Consider the following 11,506-nt stretch of genomic DNA (forward strand, 5'->3'; position numbering starts at 1 on the left):
GGATCATGTTAAATAAAATAAGTCAGTCAGGAAAGAGAATGACCGTGTGGTGTCATTCATAGGTGGAATTAAAAAGCAAAGCATATAACAACTGTGAAGGGAAGGAAAAACAAATAAGATGAAAACAGTTGCAAGAAATACAGATTCTTTTTTTTTAATTTTTATTTATTTATGATATTCACAGAGAGAGAAAGAGAGAGGGCAGAACCTAGGCAGAGGGAGAAGCAGGCTCCATGCACCGGGAGCCCGATGTGGGATTCGATCCCAGGTCTCCAGGATCGCGCCCTGGGCCAAAGGCAGGCGCCAAACCGCTGCGCCACCCAGGGATCTCTGAAATACTGACTCTTAATGATAGGAAACAAACTGATGATCGTTGGAGGCGGGGAGGTTAACAGGGGACCTGCTTGAAGGAGGTCATGTGATGTCACGAGCACTGCTGTTATCTCCAGCTGGTGAATCCCTGATTCTTCCTCTGAAAGTATAATACACTATCCGTTAATTAATTGGGTTTAAATTAAATTAAGTTAAAAAAATCCGTTGTATCAGAGCACATTTCCTTCTGGACTCTCTGTTTTGCTCCTTCAGCTTATGCCGGAACCACCCCCAATGGGACTGGTTTGCCTAAGTAGACTCCACGCACCGTCAATGGCCCAGCCCAGGGCTAGAATGCACGACCCCTGAGATCAGTACCGGAGGTGAGGTCAGGAGTCAGATGCTTAACCAACGGAGCCAGCTGGGGGCCCGAGAACCACACTGCTTTATCCTTTGTGTCTGTGACATCGTTTGAAATAGGAAAGTGCTGCGTCCCACTCTCTCCTGCTCCTCCAGTACTGATTTGCTGTCCGGGGTCATTTGTGGGGGTAGATTGATGTTATGGTTTGTTTGTTTTTTTTTTGCTATTTCTAAGATATGCCACCATGATTTTTTTTTAAATCTTTTTTTTAAAATTTTTATTTATTTATGATAGTCACAGAGAGAGAAGGAGAGAGAGGCAGAGACAGGCAGAGGGAGAAGCAGGCTCCATGCACCGGGAGCCCGATGTGGGATTCGATCCCGGGTCTCCAGGATCACGCCCTGGGCCAAAGGCAGGCGCCAAACCGCTTCGCCACCCAGGGATCCCAACCACCATGATTTTGATAGGAATGACTTTGAAACTGAGGGTGGCTTCAGGAACTGTGGACATTTTCACAAGATGAGGCTCCCACCCCTCGAACCCAGGACGGCCTCCCAGAACAGAGCCTTGTATGGCTCAGTGAACAAGTCTTGTGCTCCTATGTTTCAGTCTCATTATTTATTCTCCTTGATGCTCCTGAGAAGGGAGTCACGTGCTTCCTTTCCTTCCTGAGTGCTCATTGTCGGGACAGAGCAAGGCTTCTCTGCTCTGTAGGGTCAGTTTGTGTCCCGTGACTTTACTGAACTCACTCCTTTTTTTAAAAAAAATTTTTTTTTATTATTTATTTATGATAGGCACACAGAGAGAGAGAGAGAGGCAGAGACACAGGCAGAGGGAGAAGCAGGCTCCATGCACCGGGAGCCCAACGTGGGATTCGATCCCGGGTCTCCAGGATCGTGCCCTGGGCCAAAGGCAGGCGCTAAACCGCTGCGCCACCCAGGGATCCCTGAACTCACTCCTTAGTTCTAACATGTTTTGGTGGAGGCTCCCGGGTTTCCTGTTTCCAGTACCGCGTCTTCAGCATATAGGGACAGTGTGACGTCCCACTTCCAGGTGTGGAACCTTTTCTGTTTACAGCTTAATGTCCTAGAAAGCCCCACAATAGAATCAAAACTGAGCCCAGGCCTAGGGCAGGAAGCCCCTATTAGAATGAGAACAGAGCTCAATGCCCTGGAAGGCCCAATATCAAAATGTACACAGAACTTGAGGAATTGCTCTAGCCCTTCTGGAGGTCCCCGAGACAAGCCCTTAAACCTACGCAAAAACTCACCTCGGGGTCAAAGTCCCTGCTCCGCACTGTCAGGTATACTTGGACACAAGCTCGAGCTTGTAAATAAACCCTCGTGTGTTTGCTTCGGTGTGGGCTTCTCCATGGTTTTTCGGATTCGCAATCTTGGGCACAACAGTCTGAGATAAAAAACCAAAACCAAAAGCATTTCGGACGCGGGCAAAGTGAAAGCAGGGTTCTGAGAGATGCGCTTGGGGGCTCTTCTGTGGAGGGCTTGCAGACTGGGGGGTGGGATGCTTAGCCCCAGAACCAGAGGACCCAGTGTCCCCTCCCAAATCACACCAAACAGCGCCAATCTCAGGGAGCACCACTGCGCCACCTGCTGGAGGCCAGAGGCGCTGAAGACCACCCCACCCCTGACCCCGCAAGTGCATCTCCCAGACAGATGTGCACCTGACAATCAGCACCATGGGCCATCCCCAGACCCCACACAGACCATTCGCTGCCACCAAGTTGTGAGACCCAAGAGGCTGCAGAGCTTCAGCGCTGCCTGGAAAGTAGGGTCTAGCTTCCTTTGTATTTTGTGCTTTATTTTCATTTATTTTCTTTGATTCTATTTTATTAATTGCCTTATTTTATTTTGTATGTATGTACCTTATATATTTCTTATTTTTACTTTCATGGAACATTAATTGTGTTTGTTATTTTGGGATTTAGAATCTTTTTACAAGGAGGCCAAAATAATCTAGTGGTTTTTTGGGGGGAGGGCAGTTGTTATTGTTTTTCTTGGTTTTTCTTTTTCTTCCTACTTTCTTTTCTGGAAAATATAATGAGATCGAGAAATTCACCTCCATAAAATAACATGAGGTAGTATTCACAGCCAGGAAGTCCATCAAAACAAATATATGATGTCTAAATACAGTTTAAAACAATGATTATAAAGATAGCAGCTGGGCTGGAAAAAGAGCACAACAGAAAACTAAAGAATCCCTTACTGTAGAAATAAAAGAACTAAAATTTAGTCAGGCGAATGTTAAAAATGGTATAACTGAGATGCAGTCCCAAGTGGAAGCCTTAAAAACAAAGAAAGTTATGGACCACAGAGGCAGATTTAGGGAACTCAGCCACTTATTAAAACAATAACATTCATATCATAGGAGACTCAGAAGATGAAGGGAGAGAAAAGGTGGGCCTTACTCATCCAATAGAAACGACAAATACCCACCATTGCTTCAATGTGGATGTAACTGGAAGGTATTATGCTGAGTGAAGTAAGTCAATCAGAGAAGGACAAACATTGTATGTTCTCATTCACTTGGGGAATATAAATAATAGTGAAAGGGAATATAGGGGAAGGGAGAAGAAAAGTATGGGAAATACCAGGAATGGAGACAGAACATAAAGACTCCTAACTCTAGGAAACTAACTAGGGGTGATGGAAGGGGAGGAGGTCAGGGATCTGTATGAATGGGTGACGGGCACTGCGGGGGGCACTTGACGGGATGAGCACTGAGTGTTATTCTGTATGTTGGCAAATTGAACACCAATAAAAAGTGAATATATTATTTAAAAAAAAAGAAAGAGGGAAAGAAAGAAATAGTGGCACCTTGGTGGCTCAGTCAGTTAAGCTTCTGCCTTAAGTCAGATCATGCTCCAGGTCCCAAGGAAGGCTCCCTGTTTAGCAGGGAACCTGCTTCTCCCTCTCCCTCTGCCCCTCTCACTCATGGTTTTTCTCTCCTCTCTCTCTGAAATAAATAAATAACATCTTTGAAAAAGAAACTAAAAAAAAAAAACAAAGCCACAAGAAGAGAAATCTCCCATGTAGAAGAATTTCAAACAATTTGTGCAGACATTCCACCCTCAAGTTGATGAGCATAGCTTCCCACTCTTACATGTGGAATACACATAGTAACTTCCTTCTACAAAATATATTATGAAAAACTTAAAATAATAATGATAATATAATAATAATAATAATAGTAAGAAGAAGAAGAAGAAGAAGAAGAAGAGAAGAGGAAGAATCACTTAACTACGGAGAAAGATGACAAACACTACCTCAGCAAGATGATCAGATCGATACCAAGACTGATAAATCATGTTGATAGTATCTATCCTTTATATGATATAATGAAAATGGCAGTATATCTCTGTATATAATCCACAAAAACAGTTCAATCATGAGATAAACGACAGACATGTCTCAACTGAGGGAAATTTTCAAAATACTCTACTTCTCAAAGTATTCCAGTGCAACAACAAGGAAAGGCTGAAAGATTGTCACAATCCAGAGGAGCCTAAGAAAACAGGAGGACAAATGGAATGTGATATGAGGAATGGTAACTTAGCAAAAACTAAGGAAATCTGAATAAAGTATGGTCCTTGGTTAATGCGAATATTTTAATATTGATTCATTAGCTAATATTTGTACCATACTGATATAAGATATCAATAATTGGATAAATTGAGTGCAAGTGCATGCGAATGCTCTGTACTATCTTCTCAATTTCCCTATAAATCTTTCTTTTTTTTCCTAATAAATAAGATTTATTTTGAAAATTGACTTAAATGAATCAGGCTCCAAGTGTGAAGACATTTTAAGAATAGTTTAATTCACTGTTGCCTTATTCTTAAAGACTTCCTTCGATGGGAACAAAGTAAGAATTTTATATCAGAAGGAAAGAAAAACACTTATGAACACGTATAATGTCTCCTCAACCTGAAAAGCAGGATCAGATAATAAATAGCAAAAATCAGATAAAAAATACTTCTATTATAATAGACACCATATTGCAAGGGCATTTAAAATTAGCAATGCATAACATTTATTTCCTTGATATTTGTCTTCCAAAGAGTTCAAAGTGTTTCAGTGTCAGTTGAAACAGGGGAAGAATCTCAGGGAAGAATCCTTCACATAATAATAGGACCACTGGTAATAATATATCTCAGTTCTTTCAAATCCATAAAGATGCAATTCCTGAGGAGTGACTGAGCTGTGAAGAAAGAGATGAGAAACCCTCATCCCTCTGAATTACTTGTGTCAGAATATTTTAACCATAGTACTACGGATAGTAGTAAATTATCGTTATTAACAGAAAATACGTCTCAGATTGGAATCTGAGCAATCAGAAGGGCAGAGAAAAAACACTTTGAATCGCTCTTCATCTTATAAAGAGAAAGGACAGCTTTTTTATGTATGAAGTCAGTTGTCAAGATAGCCTTAGGGAATAAGAGTCTGCAGCATCGAATCCCGCTGCACAGCTGGGACGCCCGCGCCCCAGGTCTTCCTGATCCCAAATCCCTGGGCCTGTCCCCCACACACTCTGCCAGGCTGAGGTCATTAGCAATTGCTCTCTTAGGAGCTCCGGGGAAGGGGGAAGGAGCTAGATAGGATGGGAAGGGATGCAAGGAGGCCAAGAAAATGAAGGCCTTTCCACTTTAAGTTCAGCGTTCGAACCCGTCCAGCCATCCCAGGCCCCCATGAAGAAGAGATGAAATTTACATTACTTCAGTTACAGGAAAAAAACAAAAGTTTGCAGCTTAATGCCCTGGAAAGCCCCACAATAGAATAAGAACAGAGCTCACGCCAAGGGCTGGAAGCACCTATTAGAATGAGAACAGAGCTCAATGTCCTTGAAGGCCCCATATCAAAATGTAAACACAACTTGAGGAATTGCTCCAGCCCTTTTGGAGGTCCCCGAGACAATCCCTTAAAAGCAAAACAGCACCTTGGGGTCCAAGTCCCACAGCTCTGCTGTGTTGGTGTACTTGGACGCAAGCTCGAGTTTGGAAATCAACCCTTGTGTGTTTGCATTTGTGTCAGCTCCGAGGTGGTTTCTCGGATTCACAATCTTGGGCACAACACCCCCATGTCCCCTCCCACCTGGACTGAACCACTATCTCCTCCCATGCAGGCTGACACTCAGTCACCTCCCCGCCCACAACAGCTGGGCACAGGCCCTCACAGAGGTGTCACAGGCACGGTGGACACTTTCGCCATGCCTGGCCTCCCAGAGGAAGGAAAGAGGTTTCCGCAGGACACACTCCCATGGTGGCCCCAGGGCTCCCTGCCCAGCACAGCAGCTCGTGACAGGTTGGGGTCTGTGTCCCTGACGCCTGCTCCTCCTCCCCGGGTTTCCCACAGGAAATGAAGGAGGAGGCCCTGGTCTCCTCCAGGGACATCTTGGAGGTAGACTTGGACGTCAACAGGATGTTCGGCAGCCACACCATATTTTGGGATGGCTAGGGGGTCGGGTGAGGCTGCTGGGCCAGGGGGATTCGGGACACCAAGGGAGGCCCGGGGCCTTCTGGGTAGGGAAAACAGGGCTACTGAGGCCGGGGGAGCAATAGCAGCCAACAACACACTGCTCCATGGTAGTATGCTGGGGCTGACACCCGTGCCCACACTCCCAGTGCCTCGGGGATGAGGAGGCCACTAGGATGGAGCCTCCAGGGGTAGCCATGGGAATTGAAGACCAAAGAGGAGAGGGACGGCTCCCTGAGAAGCAGGGGATGGGGTGGGGGATGTGGGGGGCAGGAACCGGACCTGGGGACCAGGCTGCATAGCCGTGGCTGGAGCAGGACACACATCGATCCCATGAGGGTCGGACGGGTCAGAGTGACACCCACTCTCGGTGCTTTATATTATTCTAAATTTTATGCATTTAATTTGAGACAATTTGCAATTTGAAAGCATATATAGTAAAATTACCCCCAGATAATGCCCCCCGTCCAGCCAGGGCCCTGCACTGACCACACGGAGCCCCAGGGGCAGGTGTCACTGCAAACCCCAGACTAGTCACCTTTAACTCTAGATGTCTCCTTAGCATCATAGAGGAAGGAGATTTCCTGTGTCCGCAGGCCCCCCACGACATCCCCCACATTCCCCACTCTCACACCATCCTCCTACATCATCATCCCCAATGGTATCCCACCTACACATCCCCCTCACACCCACACAGCCCCACACAATCCGCACTCACACTATACCCCAACACCATCACCCCTACACAATCCCCCACACTCCACCACCATCATACCCCTGCCCCCACACCATCCACCACCACACCATTGGCCCCCAGCAATGACCCAATGCAGGTGCTCCCTGTGGGACAAGCTCAGCCTCCCCGGGGTTCTCTGGATACCCTAATCCCATCAGAAGCCCGGGTGTCCCATAGAGTATTCAGGGGTTGCAGGGAGGAGGGAAGACAGGAAGCCCCCGACAGGGTGGGTGCAGTTGAGTGGTGCAGAGGACCCACTGTGCCCTGACTCCGCCCACTGTCCCTCATTTAGGGCGGCAAGCACTGCACAGGAAATCAGCCCCTAACCCATGGGGATCTGGGCTGGCCTGGCCCTGGGCTCTGTGAGGGCTGGGATGATTTGAGCCCCCACCACAGGCCCAACACAAAGACTAATGGGATCCAGCCCACACGGCCCTGGCTAGCCCTGGATTCTGGCCCCGGGCTGAGCCAGGCCCTCTCACAGCTGGATGGTGGGCCCCACCCGCACCCACACCAGGAGGCTGGCTCCTACAGGTGCTGGGGCCCCAGGGAGCCTGAAGCTGGGGTCCAGCTGCCCTGTGGAGACCCAGTACAGAAGCCCATGAGCTGCAGGTCCAGGTCAGCTCTGCTGTCCTCAGAACCGTCTCTCAGACTGAAACCTCAGGACACACGACCCCAACCAGAGTCCACACATGCTTCCAGGTGGGGGACTCCGGCATCCGTCCCCAACCCATGTCATTCTTGCCCTTCCCTAAAGGACAGAAAGGTCTCCATCCCCAGGGGAAGGCGTGCACCCTCGGCTCTGAGCCCGTTTACTGTAGAATGTCAATAAAGTCTTGTGGTGAGAAAATGCACAGCCAGCCCGCTTCTGTGTCTCCCAGAACACTGTTCACGGGGCATGGAGAGACCCCCAGAGAGGAGGAGGGGGTACCACCTAGGCCCCACCAGCCCCTGCAGGGGCGCCACCAGGAACACCCAGCTGACGTCCCCACGTGCCTTCCACGGGTGGCCAGATGCCAGGGTCAGGACCCAACAGACTTTACTGGGACTCAGGCTGTGCCCCACGGGCCAGGAGGGCCTGGGACAGAGTGACACCAGGAAGCCTCAGGTCACCAGGGTCTATGCAAAGCGACCCAGAGGTCTGTGCTCTCTCTTTCCAGGAGGCCGTGCCTGGCCGGTTACAGGGCACTTCCTCCCTCCCCGCATCCCTGTGCCTGTGTGCCTGGGGCAGAGAGGGCTTGTGGGGCGGTCAGCATGGTCCTAGAAGGGATGTTAGGACAGTAGGCCTTTGAGTTGTGCCCAAGATTGTGAATCAGAGAAACCACTGAGGAGCCAACACCGATGCAAACTCCCAAGGGTTCCTTACAATCTGGAGCTTGTGTCCTAGTGCACCCGACAGAGCGGAGCAGGGATTTGGACCCTGAGACTAAGAGGTATAGCAGCTTTATAGGGGCCATTGGCCCATGGGATACACAGAAAGTTGCACAGTCGTGTCGGTCCACATGTAGGTGGCCGATTGAATTACACCTTACCCTATAGGATCCACTTGACCTGGCCTATTTCTTTGGTCAGAATTGGCGTGCAGTTTTGGTGGGCACAAAGCAGGGTTACATTGTTATGAGCCGATTTACAATTACGGTGTGCCCAGCGTCTTGACTGGGTTGGGGCAACGCCTTAAGACATAAGCAGGTCATGTGGGGGTCATAGGGGAGGTGGCGGTTGTAGCACAAAATTGAATCGGTCCTGCTCTGCTTGTCCAGGGGTAGGGGATTTTTGATAAATTTCCTGGGCTCCACACTTGAAGATCATGCACCTGGCCCACCCTCACCAGGTGGACTCACTGTGCACAACTTATGGTGCTGGATCTCTCACACCAGTGTGTAGAGGGCACCCTCCTCACCCTAGTGAGTAGGGGTTGGGTGAGCATGGGGCTTGTCCTGAAGGCCAGGCAGCACAGAGGACCGAGGAACACCAGCCCCATCACCACCCCAACTCCCACACACAGGCTGCCCCATGGCTCCCCGTAATGGGCACCCGGCACCTCTGGAGATCCCCCCAGGGTGGCCCCGAGGTCCGGCTCCCTGCTGGAGAGGCATCGGGGAGAAGAGAAGCAGGCGGCGCTCGGGGAGACCCACTGCCGGACATGGGATTGTGGCCGAGCCAGACCTTCCAACTCAGCTGACCCTCTGGCTGAAATTCACCTCAGGAGCGAGCCCTGGGTCAGCAAGGAGAGCCCAGCTAGCCACCCAGCATCAGCACCAGAAATGATGTTGTACCAACCATTTCGGCATTTGGGTGACCCAGCCGGAAGATCTGATAGCTGCATGTGATAGCTTCATGTGATAGACACACACACACCCCACAACCAACAAAAGTCAGAATCCCCCAATGTTGTCAAACAGCAGCTGGATGGTTACATAAACGACGCAGTGGTCCCCAATAGGATACCTGGAAGATGCTATAAACCATGACTGCAGAGGTGCTGGAGGCACGGAGATGCGTCTGCTGTGTTCCAAAAAGGAGCGCAGAGGGGCAGGAAGCATTCTACGGGAGGGGGGGCTCCTAGGAAAGGACACCAGGTTCCTGTGAAGGCCATGGATGGTGAAATCATTCCTCTTCTATTTCAGCTTCTGCTTTTCCTACTAAATGCCATTTTCCACAATCATAATAGCAAAAATTTGTTTTATGTTTTTATATTTCTTTTTATTGGAGTCCAATTTGTATGAATTCTTGCTTCAGCAAGGGTGTCATTCAGGATAGAAAGAGAGAGAAAGATTTTCCCAGACAGGCAAAGTATAAAGGAGTTCATGACCACTAAATCAGTCCAGTAAGGAATTTTCAGAGGGACCATTCTAGTGGGGGAAAAAAGAGACCAAAAGCAACAAAGACTAGAAAGGACCAGAGAACGTCACCAGAAACACCAATTCTACGGGTAACACAAAGGCACAAAGTTCATATTTTGAATAAGCACTCTGAATGCTGATACTAAATGCTCCAATCAAAAGATATAGGGTATCAGAGTGCCTTAAAAAACAGGATCCGGGATGCCTGGGTGGCTCAGGGTTTGAGCCTCTGCCTTTGAATCAGGATGTGATCCTAGAGTCTGGGATCGAGTCCCATATTGGGCTCCTGGTGGGAAGCCTGCTTCTCTCTTGGCCTAATTTTCTGCCTCTCTCTCTCTCTCTCTCTCTCATGCTCTCAAAAATAAAATCGTTATTAAAAAAACAAGGTCCATCGGTATGCTGCCTAATAGATGCTCACCTTAGGCCTATAGACACCAGCAGATTGAAAGTCAGGGGATAGAAAATCATCTATCATGCTAATGGTTATGAAAAGAAAGCTGGAGGACCAATGCTTATATTAGAAAAACTAGATTTGAAACCAAACCCTGGGGGACACCTGGTGGCTCAGTGGTTGAGCATCTGCCTTCGGCTCAGGATGTGTTCCTGGGATCCCAGGATCGAGTCCAACATCGGCATCCCTTTGGGGAGCCTTTCTCTCCCTCTGCCTATGTTCCTGCCTCTGCTTCTCTGTGCATCTCTCATGAATAAATAAATTAAATATTCAATCTCAAAAAAGAAAGAATACTGTAAGAAGTGATGAAGAAGGGCATTATTTCATAGTTAAAAAGACTCTCTATCAGGATCAAAACAACTAAATATTTATGCTGCCAACATGGGAGTACCTAAATATGGAAAACAATTACAAACAAACGTACAGGAACACACTGATAATAATACAATTACAGGGGATTTTAACACCTACCACTTATGGCAATGGACCGATTGTACTATGCAGGAAATCAACAGGGGAACAATAGCATTGACACACTGGACCACAGGACCCAACAGATATTAGTCTGAACACTTTCTTCCTAAAGCAGAATACACATTCCTTTCAAGTGCACATGGGACATTCTCCAGAACAGATCATATCATAGGCCACCAAATCAGCCCTCAACAGGTTACAACAGGTCAAGAAGGTTGTATCCCACTAGTGTATTTGTGACCACGATGCTATGAAACTCGAAGTCGACAGTAAGAAAAAATTTGGACAGACCAAAAATACGTGGAGATTATGAACATCCTACTAGAGAATGAATGGAGCAACAGGAAATTAAGAGGGAAATTTAAAACAATATGTGAAAATGAAAACATGTTTCTCCAAAACCTCTGGGAGGTAGCAAAGGCAGTCAAGAGGGAAGTACATAGCAATACAGGTTACCTCAGGAAACAAGAAGTCTGGGATCCCTGGATGGTGCAGTGATTTGGCGCATGCCTTTGGCCCAGGGCGTGATCCTGGAGAACCCGGGAACGAATCCCACATCGGGCTCTTGGTGGCATGTAGCCTCCTTCTCCCTCTGCCTATGTCTGCTCTCTCTCTCTCTGTGACTATCATAAATAAAAAAATTAAATAAAATTTTAAAAAAAGGAAACAAGAAGTCTCTATACACACCTAACCCTACACCTAAGGAGCTGGGAAAAGGCATAGCAAACAAAGCCTAAAGCTACAGAAGAAGGGAAAAAAATTAAGATGAGAGCAGAAATAAACAATACAGAAATAAAAAAACAGTAGAATGGAATAATGAAACTAAGAACCGGTTCTTCA

At 47.6% G+C, this 11,506-nt stretch overlaps 1 long non-coding RNA gene across 1 annotated transcript; it reads right to left on the bottom strand.

Moving 5' to 3' along the window:
* Window positions 1-319: 319 nt before the first annotated feature.
* LOC119878354 lies at window positions 320-11,156 on the bottom strand. The gene is made up of 3 exons (XR_005386803.1): window positions 11,123-11,156; window positions 1,944-2,080; window positions 320-472 (listed from the first exon to the last, which is right to left on the bottom strand). It is a non-coding gene; the product is annotated as an uncharacterized LOC119878354 (long non-coding RNA).
* Window positions 11,157-11,506: the final 350 nt, after the last annotated feature.

The sequence above is a fragment of the Canis lupus genome, unplaced genomic scaffold (assembly GCF_011100685.1).
Source record: "Canis lupus familiaris isolate Mischka breed German Shepherd unplaced genomic scaffold, alternate assembly UU_Cfam_GSD_1.0 chrUn_S1539H1726, whole genome shotgun sequence".
Classification (NCBI taxonomy): domain Eukaryota; kingdom Metazoa; phylum Chordata; class Mammalia; order Carnivora; family Canidae; genus Canis; species Canis lupus.